This window comes from Panthera onca, chromosome A1, assembly GCF_046562875.1.
Source record: "Panthera onca isolate mPanOnc1 chromosome A1, mPanOnc1 haplotype 2, whole genome shotgun sequence".
NCBI lineage: Eukaryota > Metazoa > Chordata > Mammalia > Carnivora > Felidae > Panthera > Panthera onca.
This window is the reverse complement of record NC_138339.1, coordinates 75,175,011-75,190,634: the sequence shown is the minus strand read 5'-3', so window position 1 is coordinate 75,190,634 and position 15,624 is coordinate 75,175,011. Positions and strand designations below refer to the sequence as shown.

At 36.4% G+C, this 15,624-nt stretch overlaps 1 long non-coding RNA gene across 2 annotated transcripts in view; it reads left to right on the top strand.

Annotated features, from left to right (window-relative positions):
* Positions 1-307: 307 nt before the first annotated feature.
* Positions 308-15,624, top strand: part of LOC132681112 (uncharacterized) — a 106,008-nt gene continuing 90,691 nt past the window's right edge. The window contains exon 1 of one of the 2 annotated variants that reach the window (XR_009610849.2): positions 308-370. This is a non-coding gene — a long non-coding RNA (uncharacterized LOC132681112). The remainder of the gene's footprint in view (positions 371-15,624) is intronic. The other variant, XR_013555870.1, reaches the window with a different exon arrangement.

The following is a 15,624-nucleotide window of genomic DNA, read 5'->3' as shown; positions in this document are numbered from 1 at the left end:
CAGTCTGATAGCTTGAAAACTACAAGGGCTATTTAAAATATAAGCTTATTGGCAATATTTAAATGAACTTCCATATGAAGTATTTACTTTCTTACCCATTGGCTTTATTAGTCATGAGCATCTCTTTGAGACTTGTGCCAGTCTGCTTATGCCAGGTATACCACGGTACCAATCAACTCTAAAATTTCCATGACTTCTAACAATAGAGGTTTATTTCTTGTTCATGCTAATTGCCTATTGAAGGTTGACATGTAACACATCCTCACATTATTGTAACACAGCCTCACCGTTGTTTTTTCTTGTGTTGTCAGAGAGAAAGGAACGCCTCTGTGGAACTACAAGATGCCATTCAGATTCCTGCCTGGCACTGGTACAGTCACTTGGGCTTACTTTGGATTGGCCAAAGCAAATCATGTAGCCAAACCTGAGATTGTGGCAGTAGGAAATATATTTCTTTCACAGGGAGAATTACCAGAGAGGGACTTTATAAGGTGGAGGAATGAATATTTTGAAGAAACAATGCAATCTGCCAGTCACCACTGTTATTCCTGGATAGGGACTCTGTTAGGATAAATATTACAGTTTTCTATGGAGGTTGCTTATCTCTAAAATTGTATTTCACAGACAATATCTACATCTTTTGTTGTTGTTGTTTTTATTATTGGATGGGGTTCTAACTTTTTTTTTGTTGTTAGTGTATCAAAAATTTCCCCGTGTCTCTTGTGTCAATAAATTGTTGGAATCAAGGCTTTTGTCTTTAAGGAACAGAATCCCACTGCAAGCCTGTGTGAGTACAAAGGAGGTGAAGGGCTTTATATGAATACAAGGGAATGTCATGGAGCCTATGGGCAGGAAGTACGGCTGGGCTCAGGTGGGACTGGAAAGCTGTAAGACATTACTCCTTCTCTCTGTGTCTTTTCTTTTTTTCTGTACATGTCTTTCCTTATTTTTCTGTGCAAATGGACATTTCTCTCTGCTTTCCCATGTATTTTGTACTCGATGACAATTCCATAACTCTTGAGTTTACCTGTCACCACTTCAAAAAACATCAGAGACTGAAATATCCTTTCTGATTTCCGATTCTGAACTCCCACAAGAGAGAAGCACTGGCTGGTAGGTTATGACTGGCTAGAGTCATGGAATTTAAATATCTGTGATAGGGGAGTTGGGAGGAAACATCCACAGAAAGGGAGTTGTACAGACAACCCAGAGGCTGTCTTTTATGCAAATGTTAGGTTTCTTGGTTAAAAAAAAAGCAGCTTTAAAATATAGTTTTTTTCTTTTTAATAGTAATAAAATCTTCATGAATGTGTTTTGAAGAAACTTCTCAGTTATGTTTTTTTACTGTTTGATAGACAGGGAAAAGGCAGCATACTGGTAAAGCTTTCAAGGCAACTAACAGTTCAGTCTTGAAGCTGTTAAATTGTAAGAGAAAAAAGTATTGGGTATACTCATGTTCTTTTATACACTTTGTTCCTGCCTTCCCCAAGAGGCAGTGTTAGGTCACTGCTCCAGCTACATCACCAGCCATCTCCCATAAGGCCTGCTGCTGCTGTAAATCATGTTTCTCTAGAATTGGGGGGAAAGAAAAGAAAACCTTGATAGTGTTTTAAAAATGGTATTTCAACCTTTCTCAGACTTTAAAATACATATAAACTTGTCAATTATAATATCAGCGTTCCCTTAAATTCTGTGATGTTTAGCTGCATTGGTAAAGCAAATTAAAAAATCAGTGCGTGATAATTTTTTCTCCAACTTTTTATTTAGAAAGTTAGTAAACTTAGGAAAAGTTGAAAGGATATAAGATGTTTTCCCATATATCCTTTGGGTGGATTCACCAGTTTTGCCACATTTGCCTGTATCTCCCTACATGTATGCTTGTATCTTCCTTTATTTATTAGGCATGGTTTACTCAATTAAAAGGAAATCATATAATTCCTCCTGAAAGAGCTTTATTACTTTCATTTTTCTGGGTGCTACATCCCTCTCTTTCTTTGTCAAATAAAAAATGCTTTTGTAAAACTATATCTCAAACAAATGTTAATAACCAAGAAGGCTTAGGGCCCTTTACAGTTACCTATTTTGCTCCTTTGTATAGTAAGAGGCTTATTACAATATAGATACAATGTTATCTGTTGTCAGAAAAACAACTTTATCAGTGGTTTTCACACAAATTGTCCCTAAAATCTATGTCGATGCTTGTTTTCCAGACCAATTTGCCCATGCTATTCTAGTTTTATTTTTGATATATGCTGGAAAATGATCTAGAATCAACAGCAGGTGGCAGTGCTACCAAAGGTTGTGACTTTTGGTATATAATCAGCTTGGAAAGGAATGTTACCTTTCAACTCTACAGAAGTAATACAATTAGTAAGGAATCTTTAAATAGATACATACATTTATCACTAATTAGTTTTATTTCAAGTATCACTTTCCCAATCAACTGAATATTATAAACATATTAAAAAATACTGTTTTAGAGACTGAATTTTGTTTAAATTCTGGAATCAAATAACTGAGAAAAACCAGCTTATTTTTTTCCTTATTCTATAACAAAAAAACAAAACCCTAAATGCTTACAGTTAGAAAGATTAGGTAGTTTAAATCCTGTTAAAATTTGCAGGAAAAATGTCATGGCAAAATCATTAATTTCTATGGATGAAAAGGTAGTTATTTTGAAAATTTGTGGCAAGCTTCAGGAAAGCTTTTATAAAGCTAAAATACTCTAATTCAACAGGGTAGCAAATTTTAGAAAGCTTAAACTGCTCTGGGCATTTGTGGAAATAATTGAAAATTTCTTCTTTAGTTCTAATTTGTTTCATAGACTATAATTTTGCTGTGTTTGTCTGCTTTCATTTTAAAGAAGAGAAACCTGGAAAGTAAAATAATTTGTTTCCATAGAGGTATTTTATTTGGTTTTTCACAATTTTTGTGTCATTTTACTACAAATGATGAAGACTTTTTAAAAAATTGTCTTAATTTTTTTTTTTTTATTTTTGAGAGAGAAAGAGAGAGAGAGCGCAGGGGAGGGACAGAGAGAGAGGGAGACACAGAATCTGAAGCAAGTTCCAGGCTCTGAGATGTCAGCACAGAGCCCTACATGGGGCTCGAACCCATGGTCTTCAGCTCAAGACCTGAGCTGAAGTCGGACACTTAACCGACTGAGCCACCCAGGTGCCCCTAGACTTTTGAAGATGATGCATCAAAAACTGTTTATTTTTTCTTAGATTTTAATAGATCTATACATGTGTTTGAATAACTTACACATTGCATATTTACACATTCATATGTTTGTATATCCATGTGTCATCTAGACATTAGCTCACAGCAGACTAGTATAGCTTAATTTAATTTATGAAGAACTCACAACACTTAAAACTACAAGAGAACTGGGAAATCAAGGTCATTGCTTAGATGAAGAAACTGAGGCCCAAGAGAAATATCACTGAAGGAGATTTAAGGTTATGAAAAGACCTAGTTATACATTCATTCTTGTGTCTCTGGAATGACTCAGCTGCAAATTATTATTTTACTTACTTCCTGCTGTGTACCTCCCCCTACCCCAGGGACAGGGGAATGGGGGTACAGTATCATTCTCTAGGTCCTGTTTTTTATTATGAAAAAAAATGATTTTAACAAATACTCTTTTTCCTCCAGGAAGCACATAGTTAGCCGCTTAATTAACTCATTGACTTCATGCTTGATGTGTAATTAAAATAAGATGAGCTTTTCTGAACCCCAGTTTCAGTGCTTTTTGAGGACTACCCTGTGTAGTGATAGCTATTATTATCCTCACTTTTTAAGAATGATATGGAAAGAAATGGCAAAATATTTAAGTTGTATTAAGATAAAACACTGACTCATCAGGAGATTTGAGTGGGACAAAAGGACTCTTAGGCTTAATCACTGTTTGCCAAAGAACAGCTTTTTCCATAAAGAAGAAACAAAACAGAAACAAATCTTAAATTTTTCTTCCAGAACTACACTGGAACTAGGAAATGAGATGGAAACATTCTATACATCGTATGTGGAATAAATTGTTTTGAAATAGAAACACTTTGCCTCTTCTCAAAATATCAATGTCTTATTGAACTTATTTGTTAGACACAATTTTTTGTACTTCTGAAATTTAGTTATGATTCAATTCTTAATCATTACCCTTTAAAACCTAGTTTTTGTACATGGTAGCTTTTTTTTTTTTTTTTTTTTTTTTTTTTTAAAGTTAGGCAAATCACTGTTTCTTGAAAATTCTCAGGTCAAGTCCATAGTCAAGTGAAGTACCTTAAAAAAAGAACTTTATCAAGTTTGGCCTGCAGTAATCTATGCTTTAAATTACAGCACAACTCATTCCAAATCAATATAATGAATTGATTTGTAAACGTTTCAGGCAGGATTGCTTTCTTTGGATTTTGTCTATTGAATGTGCACTGCAGTTAAAGCATCTTTTTTTCCTGCATAATTAAGTCCATGTTCTTGGCCTTTCACTGAGTTTAAACTGGGTTTAAAAGGCAGAAATGTATGTTAAAGCAAAATTATGCACATCCATTATTCTTAGTCTTATAAATATTGAAGCACTTTTTTCCCCTCTTTTGTTGAGAAATAGAAGAGAAAATAAAGCTGAATGCCCTGAACTTTAGTTCCCATTTCTTGGGATATTTTATGTGTGGAAAAAATTGAACTTACTGCTTTCAAATGCCTAAATTGCCTTAATACACAGTAAAATGCTTTATTTTTATAGCTATGATTATGTTTAAATTATGGTATATGACAAAATATAAGAAGGAACAAGATAGTGCTTTAGATTTTGGAAAATCTGAAGAGATTTTGAGTTAATATATAAATGGAAAGAGCTGTAGGGAAGGATCAGTTCAACTAACATTTATTGAGCGCATGTAACTGCCTTCTATGTGCCAGGCACTGGGTTAGTCACTTTATGGGTACCTTTCTGTTTCCCAGCTATCCTGCAAGGAATAAAATACCTAATCATTTACATACAAGGAAAATGGAAAATTAAGTGCACCTAGGATTAAAACATGGGTCTTCATAATGATGTTTTGGACTAGTAGTTTTCAGATACTGGGAAATATAAAAATAAATCAGTTCAGTTCTTGTCTTCAAGATATTATATATGGTGGTCTACTGGGAGAGATAGACATTCAAACAAATAATTGCATTACCATGTGATAAGTCCCAATATATAATGGTATACTACAATAAGGGAGGGAATTATTTCAGATAGAGGGAGTTAAATGTGTAATCATTGGGATGTGAAAAGGTATAGTGCTGAAGAAATGAAAAGTAGTGTCCTGTGGCTGATTTTAAGGGCCTGGAATTTTATGCTATGTAGTTTAGGACCCCTAGGATACTCTGCTTTCAAACAACCCTCATTACTGTCTTCCTAAATGGTTGTTTGGGCCAGTAGATTTAACTGTTTTGTATCTTTGTATGCACAATTGAATTATCAGACTTTTGTAGGACATATCAGACTTTTTCTTTTCTTTTTAAAAATTTTTTTTTAACATTTATTCATTTTTGAGACACAGAGAGAGACAGAGCATGAGTGGGGAAGGGGCAGAGAGAGGAGGAGACACAGAATCCGAAGCAGGCTCCAGGCCCTGAGCTGTCAGCACAGAGCTCAACGTGGGGCTTGAACTCACGAACTGCGAGATCATGACCTGAGCCAAAGTCAGACGCTCAACTGACTGAGCCACCCAGGCACCCCAGGACACATCAGACTTTTGTAGAACAGGATACATTTGAACACCAGTATTTGCAATGCTCATTAGCAAGACATAGTCACTTTTTAAAAAAGATACACATATTTACAGAGTAGTTTCCAGTTGTCAATGATTATAACTGTGAAAAAATGCATACACAAGGAGGTACTGGTAGTGCTCACTCAGCAACTTCGTATCCGATTTTTCAGTGTTTATGAACAATGAACAAAATATTTTAGACCATGTACGTGGCTGTCATGTAGGAGAAATGACTTGTAGGATTTTGGAGTTTTTGAAATGTAAAGAACATTTCTGGAACTGGCAATGAACTGATATTCTGAAGTGAGCACATCTGACAGACTGAATAACATATAGGAAACCTATGAATTGATACCTTACTGGTATTGGCGATCTTTGTAAGTGCTGTTATCTACTGTGAAAAATAATTCCATTTTTCATTTGAACCACCCAAAATTTTATCTTTAAATTTCATTTGTACTTTGAGAATTAACAAAAGCTTATGTATTTGGAACATCATCCTATACAATACTTGTCTAGCGTGGTGAAACTGTGTTTTCTAGCTCCTTAAATGTTGTTCAGTTATGGGATCTCTTGCACTCTTGGTTAGTGTATTTTTGTGCCCTTAGTAATAGCAGTTGCATTCTGAAACCAAAGTTATGGATTTATAGATATATGTATTGGTTCTGAGGTACTACTTTTCTGGCAAAAATATGAGTGTAATATAAGTTAGTAATTTAAAATCATATAGTGTTCAAGTTACACTTCTCTTCAAGTTAAAAATATCTTACAATGTGAGACAGTCACCCTGCTAAGAAGAAAGTATCTGGAAACACAACAGTTGTCCCCATAAACACTTTAACCAGTAGTTCTCCCTTTGTCTGTAGAGTTTCAACGTTACTTCTCTTCACCACAAAGCAGATATCCTTATCACTAGCAACAGCATGAACTCAGAAATAAAACTTACCATTAAAACTTTTCACATTTTTCCCAAATGCTTTGTGAACATGAAACCATTAAGTAATAGAAAGAAGGAGATTTTTAGTCAGGAAGCAGTCTTTCTTTTTTTTTTATGGGGGTCAAATTAAAGATAATAGAAAGGTAACAATTGACCTTTTTTTTTTTTTAAGATTTGTAGCTTTTTTTTTTTAATGTTTATTTATTTTTGGGAGAGAGAGAGCATGAGCAGAGGAGGGGCAGAGAAAAAGGGAGACACAGAATCTGAAGCAGGTTCCAGGCTCCAAACTTTCAACACAGAGCCTGACGCGGGGCTTGAACTCACAAACCTCCAGATCATGACCTAAGCCAAACTCAGATGTTTAACCGACAGAGCCACCCAGGTGCCCTAAGATCTTAGCTTTAAAGGAATTTAATGTTTCTGAGACAACATATGAGTCAATTAAAATATAGTGTGTTTGTGTGTGTGTGTGTGTGTGTGTGTGTGTGTGTGTGTGTGTGTGTTAATCTTGCTGTTGCTACTTTTTAATGAAAAACAGCCACATTTCTGCTTTTTGTTGTTGTTGTTGCTGTTGTTGTTGTTGTTGTTGTTGTTGTTTTTAGGATATTGTCCTGAGTTAGAAGTCATTTTCATGCTTTTTATAAACAGGCCCAAACAAATTCTAAGTTGATTTTGTCATATCAGTATTGGGAAGTAAGAACTGTGATACCTAATGATGGCCTTACTGTTGAATTGTTTTATGCCTAGGAGGCAGAATCTAAAATTCTTATTAGCTTGTTAATATGTCAGACATAATTGGAAAGTATGGAGTGTTTCCTAATTATTATCCTAGTAACCTCAACTCTATCTACTTTGGTTTTCTCAACACTGTGAAGAAATGTGAGCTTCAATTAATATTTGGGATTATGAAATCACAGATTTAAAGGTGTGAAGTGTGTAAATGTCATTATTCTAATAAAATTCAAATTTACAAGATGAAACCTTTGAATAGCCTTGAATAAATTGAATCTCCCAATAAAGCAAATCCTAAAATGACCATAAGAGGGTGCAAAGGCATTGTAGAAATGAACAAGCCCAATTCCTAGAATGACACAGAAATATACCTTTGTGACCATGAAATATTTAACATTTTAGAAAACATTCAAAGCTTCCAGAGCATTTCGTTGAACATGACATGAGTTTATGCTCATCTGAGTATAATCCTACTTTTCTTGATTTCTTCTGAATGAACAAGTTGTCACTGTGTTGGTTTTTAAAAAGCTTAAATAGGATCAAATCAGGAAAGCAGTGTTAAAAGGGGATGTAATTATAGTTGCTGCTATTGAAACAACTGATTCTAGGGTTTTTAAAGTCATAAATACTATATTAAAATAATCTCGATCTTGTTTTATATACTTTATGTGTAAAGATGGACTTTTAACTTTGGGGGATAGGAAATGAATTCTTAGAATAGGAGGCCTTGGGAACATTTGAGAATCAAAGACAAAAATGCTATCAAATGTCTTCTAAAGACAAAATACAAAGTTTCTATTTGTTAATTTGGGCCTTAAAATTATTTTCTGTTTTAGATTATGTAATTTTATGGAACATATCTGTAGGCTGACTTTAATGGGCTATTTCATCCTTTGCAATTTTTTAGGGCTTTTAAATTTTATTTTAGAGAGAGAGAGAAAGAGAGAGTGTGCGTGAGTGAGTAGAGGAGGGGTGGTGCAGAGGAGAGAGAGGGAGGGAGGGTAGGAGGAAGGGAGAGGGAGAGAGAGAGACAGACAGACAGACAGACAGACTCTCAACCAGGCTTCATGCTCAGCATGGAGGAGCCAGAGATGGGGCTTGATTCCATGGGCCTGGAATCACGACCTGAGCCAAAATCAAGAGTTGGATGCTTAATAGACTGAGCCACCCAGATGCCCCTCATCCTTTGCAATTTTTAAGAAATAAATCCAACTTAAAATAGCTAACCTAAGGTGAACTTTAAATATCAATAGATTAATTAACAAAAGGAACAAATGAGGTGTCTCTTTCAGAGCACTGTTTGCATGGTATTAGACATTTAGGTGAGATCAAATTTTTTTTCCCAATATAACACCTTTTGTTTGTTTTGTGATAACCTTAGGAAAAATTGAGAATTATATTCTGTGTTATGAGTGAGAGGAAATAAAAATAAATGATTGTTGGGCATTCAGTATTGAGATTATATCTGTAGGAACTACTTTAGAAATAATCTCTTTGGTGATTTCCTGTTAGCTTTTCAAAATAAAGTCAACGTTTGAAGTGAAATTTTAGAGATGTTAAGTCAGTGGAGATGTTTCTTCGTAATAGTAAGTCATCTACTAAGAGAAGCCCCAAAGCTCACAACATTCCTCATTTTTTCACCATCAGGATCTTAGAAACACAGGAAGCCCCTAAAAAAAATCACCATCTTCCTATCTTTTAAGTGACCATACTTCACAAGAGCTGAATTTTTAAAAAATGTGTATTTATTTAGAGAGGGGGAGAGAGAGACAGAAAGCATGGGCAGCGGAGGGGCAGAGAGAGGGGGAGAGAGAGAATCTCAAGCAGGCCCTGTGTTTCCTGCTCAGAGCCCAATGTGTGGCTTGAACCCATGAACTGTGAGATCATGACCCGAGCTGAAACCAAGATTGGGACAGTCAGCCATCCAGGCGCTCCATGTCTTGGCTCTTGAAAATAAAGCTGCAGTGAACATAGGGGTGAATATATCTCTTTGAATTGGTGTTTTTATTTTCTTCAGATAAATAACCATAAGTGGCATCGTTGGATTGTATAATAGTTCTATTTTTAATTTTTTAAGAAGCTTCTGTACTGTTTTCCGTAGTTGCGGCATCAGTTTACATTCCCATCAACAGTGTATGAGAGCTACCTTTTCTCCACATCCTCACCAACACTTGTTATTTTTGTCTTTTTGATTGAGCATTTTCTTCATGTGCCTTTTGGCCATCTGTATGTCTTTTTTTTTTATTTTTAATGTCTATTCAAGCCCTTTGTCCATTTTTAAATAATGTTTGTTTTTTTGATATTAGATTATGTACACTTTTATAGATTTTGGATATTAATCACTTACCAGATGTATGGTTTGCAAATATATTTTTCTCATTCAATAGGTTGCATTTGTGTTTTGTTGATTGTTTCCTTTGCGGTGCAAAAGCTTTTTAGTTAGATGTCATCCCATTGGTTTATTTTAGCATTTGTTGCCTTTGCCTAAGTGACTGGTCCAAAAAAAATATTCCTAAGACCAATGTTAAAGAGCTTATTACCTTTATTTTCTTTTAAGAGTTTTATGGTTTCAGGCCATACATTCACGTCTTTAATTCATTTTGAGTTTATTTTTGTATATGGTATAAGATAGTGGTTCAGTTTCATTCTTTAACATGTAGCTGTCCAGGCAATTATACTTTGAATAAAAGAGAAAGCAAAGACATATTAATACCTGAAGGAGAGAGAGGTCTGAGAATATTGTGAGGGGCAGTAACCAGTAATCTCAAAAAGACCGGAGGAGAGAAGAAACAAATATAGTTCATTTATTCAACATTTAGTTACTATATGCCAGATGTTGATCAACCTGTTGCTATTTTAAGACTCATCTGGTCTTAGTACTTGGAATTCTAAAGAGATGAACTTACCTTTCCCTTAGATTCTATGTCTACTCAGAAAATGTCAGATTATCTAGTACTTTTAATAAACATTCAAATCACCCTGCATTAATTACTGGACACTGCAGACTTGGTATCACTGAGTTCCAAAAGGCAGTTATATCTTCTAATTTAGTGTTGATATGGGTCTTCTGTGGCTCATTATGCTCCATTGGTATTTTTCATAGCAGTCAATTAATTTTGTAGCTCAACTGGACAGAGTTGGTGCTACTTTGACATTTAATGTCAGGGTGGCAGAGAGTTACATTTAAAAAAGAAAAATTGCTACATTGGAAATAAGTATTTAAAGGTATTGTTTTATATTGTGAAGATAGCTAATGTTTTGTTTCATTTTGTTTTTCCTTACTCATAGGGACTAGGGACAACCAAGGGTTTTTAATTCATTCTTCAGCCTGTGGTAAGGATTCCATGTCATCCTTCAAAGGCAGCTTGATATTTATCTTCTTTAAAGGTCTCAAGGGAAGGAAAATCTATAAGCTACCTTGGTGACCCATCTTAGTGTAGAATAGCCCTTATACATTTATATAAGAAAGAATGAAGAAAATTTCAGTTTGACATAAAAATCATCATTTATAACAGGTCACTGGGAATGAGGGGACGACTACACATTTCCTTCTCTTCCTGTGTGGAGAATATGAATGACCTTTGACAGCCGTAACTTTCCCCTGCGTTCTGCCTAAAATCATTGCGATCTGTGAATGTTAATGAAAGGACATCAAGAACAGCTTTCAGACAGTGTATGTAATTTTGGGCAGATGAGAGGTTGAGGAAAACTCCTGAATATCCTCCTTTTCTCCACTTTTTTTTTTTTTCCTGACTTTCCACAGGTTCCATTCATTTCTCCCAGTTCATTTTCTCCCAATTTCCTGTCAGTGAACACAAGCTTAGGTCATGACAAGTCATGACATTCAGGTGTAGAACTCTCTCAGGCTCTGTGACAGAAAGGAGGCAATTAAAGCTGACTTAAAGTGAATGGGGCTGGGCCAGGCATAAAATGTGGACTGTTCATCTCACCTCTAACTCAGAAGCTGATGCCCTGGGGATAGGATGGGCAGCTGGTGGGTGAAGGAAATACATTTTGAGGAAGCAGCATAGTAAATAGACTCTTGGGCCTCTGTGTACATTAAGGCCCTGCTCTGTTAGGTCTCAGGGATAATCTATGTTCTCCTGGCCATATATACCATAGTTTGCAACTTTAAAGGAAACAAGTAAATGCAACGAAAGCAGTTGTATTTTAATAAGATGATAATTTTGAACTACTCTCTTCAGAGATGGTTTATTCAGAAGTTTTGTGGATGTGATGGTATTTTAATGAAAGCAGCGTGAGGGATGCATCATATTACTACATAATCAGGCTGTGACAGTGTCTCCATTGGCTAGTACATCACTGCTCTGTGGTCTGCTCTGATTCCAGAGGAGATTTGAGGTGTCGACTACAGACTGTCGAGTTATCTGGGTCTTGGTTACTTTATTCTCCCCTAATGTGATACCTTGTAAATTTAGAGTGCTGGGCAGTTTTGCTGCTAGCCGTCAGATTACATTGATGGATATTGGAGAATGAACCTTGTTTTGAATGCATGAGTCCTTGCTTAGGCAATCAACTCTTTTTTGGGGGTGGAGAGGGATAGAGACAGGGTGGACCTAAAAATGTTGTAAACAGCATCTGTTAACATTGGGCTTCCTTTGAGAGAGGAGGTTTTATTTCAAATGTTAAATATTTAAATTAGTTTAAATAACTGGCTGCTTTCAAAATCTCAAGTATTGTTTTGCATATATAATCTTATAGTTACATTGTATGGATTTAAATTTATGTTATAAAATAATGCAATTCCGGCTTAGGGCTAGAGGTGTGTTATAGACTGAATGTTTGTGTCTCTTCAGAATTCCTGTGTTGAAGCCATAGCCCTGAATATGTTGGTGTAGGCATGCTGACCATGTTGGGTTACATGTTCCAGGCCTCTTGGAGATTAATGTACATATGTTAGAAATACATATTAAGGCTGGGATGGAGGGAGGCTTGCTTCAGCCTCCCATGAATCTATTAGAGATAACATAGTCTTGCCCCTTCCTGACTCATAGATGGCCCACAAAATCTAATTAAAGGTTAGCTGTCAATTAGGTGTGCCAACTCTTTGAAATGCGTGAGAACTCTTTGATCTCACTATAGTGCTCCTCCCCTTGCCCCACCACCTGTCCGCTTGCTGTATAAACTGTGTAGACTGAGGTCCAGACTCTGCAGCAAATAGCTGTGCTGCATCTGGGTCATCATCTGCTCAATCCGCCCTATCAGTAAGATACCCTGTGTAAATTACATGGAGTTTTGCTGGCTGTGTTTTTCAGTCTCAAAGTCTCCTTAATTTGGGGGATAGCTTTCTGTTCCTCCCCCACCTTCTAACAGACAGTATTTGGAGATAAGCCCTTTGGGAAGTAATTAGATTTAGAGGAAGTAATGGGGGGGCATGATGGGATTAATACCCTCTAAGAGTAAGTTGCTTTCTCTACCTCTGCCCTGTGAAAACTCAGTGAGAAGGCTGCCTGCTGCAAGCCAAAAAGTGGGCTCTCACCAGGAAGAACATCTGCTAGCACCTTGATCTTGGATTTGTCAGCCTCTAGAATTTTGAGAAATTGATATCTTGTTTAAGCCTCCAGTTTATAGTATTTTGTTATAGCAGCCTGAGCTGGCTAGGACAGGGTAGGAATATCAACATGATTCTAAGATGTAAAATATTTACTCCATTACCTTCTTTTATGAATGTTCTGTTGAACTTTCTAGCTACCTTTCATAAATCCCACGCTGCCACGGACGCATCCTGGTGGTGTCTGAAGGTATCCATCTCTCAAAATCTGTACTTTGGAATTTTACTTGTTTTCCATTACACAGCCAAAAATGTGTAAGTCATTTGTCAGCACATCCCCCCTTCCTCTTTATCCATATTCAAATTAACACCAGTTTTTGTAACAGTCCCCCCAATTTTTTGATTCTCATCTTTTTATTCTTATCTACTCTATTCTAAATTATCATCTCTTGACTTGATGATTGCAGAAGTCTCCTGATTGGAGACCTACTTCCATTTCATCTCTCCTCCAATCCACTTTATTCAGAGTGGTCAGCATCTTGTTTGGTTTTGTTTTAATGGATTTATTTTTTGAAGGTTTACGGAAAAATTAAGTGATATGTACAGAGTTTCCATATACCTCCCTGACCCCAACAGTTTCCCCTATTATTAACATCTTGCATTTTTGTGCTACAGTTGTTACAGTTGGTGAGCAATAATTGATACATTATTATTAACTAAGATTTGTAGTGTTAGGGTTTGCTGTTTGTAGTAGACATTCTATGGGTTTTGAGGAATGCATAATGGTATGTGTCCACCACCAGAGTATCATTCAGAAATAGTTTCACTGTCTTAAAAATCCTCTGTGCTATGCTGATTCATCCCGCCCTCTTCCACCTTCTGGTAACCACTGATCTCGCCCCCCTCTCCATTCACTAATCTGAGAATGAAAATCTCATATTTTAACACATTGTTTTACAATTTATCCATTTATGCTTTTAACATTATCAGATTTATTTTGTTTCACATTACACACTCCTAGAGCACTGTGTTTTTTATGTTGTTTTTTTTTTTTTTAAGAGCAATCCATTTTAAGGATTTAAAGGAAGCTAAGGACCCTCGTCCTATATTCACTGACATCCACTCTATTATGTAGTTTCACGTAAAATGTCACTTGCTTCATGGGCACTCTGAATCCATGTTTAAGAACCCTTGTCCTAAAGGGAACAATTTGTATACAGCTCTTTTTACCCTATGGAATAAAGTACGCACAATTTCTTTCAGTATTAACTAAAATATATAGGGCGCCTGGGTGGCTCAGTTGGTTAAGCGTTGACTTTGGCTTAGGTCATGATTCCCTCCCCCCCCCCCCCGCCCCCACACCGTTCATGAGTTCCAGCCCTGTGCTGACAGCTCAGAGCCTGGAGCCTGCTTTGTATTCTGTGTCTCCCTCTCTCTCTCTGCCTCTCCCCCACTCCAGCTCTCTCTCTCTCTCTCAAAAATAAACATTTTGAAAAAATTAAGTATATAAATTTAATGTGCAAACTAAAATTTTATGCCGTTCTCCTGGGATAGCTCTGTTCATTGTAAAGAAACAGAATTCAGTTTTCTGAGCACCTGGGTGGCTCAGCTGGTCAAGTGTCTGACTCTTGATTTCAGCTTAGGTCATGATCTCGTGAGCTCAAGCCCTGCATCAGGATCTGCACTGACAGCATAGAGCCTGCTTGGGATTCTCTCATTCCTCCTCTATGTCTGGCCCTCCCCCGCTCACACTCTTTTTCTTTCTAAAAACAAAAACAAAAACAAAAACAACCCCATAGACACAGAATTCACTTTTAGAACAAATTTGATGAATGTATTTTTTTCTCTTGCGAATGGGAATTTTTTTCTACAGAGGTTTGAACTTTTAAGATTGTGTATATACTCATAGGTTGTAAAAAAGTCATTCTCATTCTGTGTTTGTGAAAGCCATTTTGATCTGTGCTGTTTCTTATTTGCACTGTTTTCTCTTTTTCATTTTCACTGCTCTGTTTTAACCGATTCAGTTTTTCTTTTAAATTATTCCTTCTCCAAATATGGTATTATGTTTTTCGATAGAATATTTATTGAAGATACTTGAATTCATAGAAATGATAGGACTCTAGATCTAGGAGAACCCTCACATGATAACATTAATTTCCTTGGCTTGTTCCTCTCTGCACCATGACCCCACCAGGTTCCACAGCAGATTGGTGAGAGGTCCACAGCTTCGTTGCCTCTCCCATAGCCATGGTCCACTCTCTGGAATTTGAAAAGGAGGCTTGAGGCAGGATTTCAGCAAGACCTCCCAGTTTTGTGTGTTTGATGAGTCTGTCTCCCTAAGACAAGCTTAAGGGAAGGAAGCCCAGAGGCCTCACTTCTTGCTAGTAATATAATCCCTCTTCATTCATCTTATCACTACAAGTACCCAAGATAATAATTGTCAAAAAATGCTGTATTTTGAACTGCTTGCCCTTCTAAAAAAAAGTATGAGGACAAACCCTATTACACTTTACACTCATGTTTGTCTAAGTCACCTTCAGAAGCCCCCAAATTTCAATTCATAGATCATCACCTGGGCTTATGCTCCATAAGCCTCAAATATCCTGATAGGACCACATCATTTGCCTCTCCCCCATACTTCAAATTCTTTCCCTGTGCTTTTACAGTTTATCATGAAAATCTGAAAT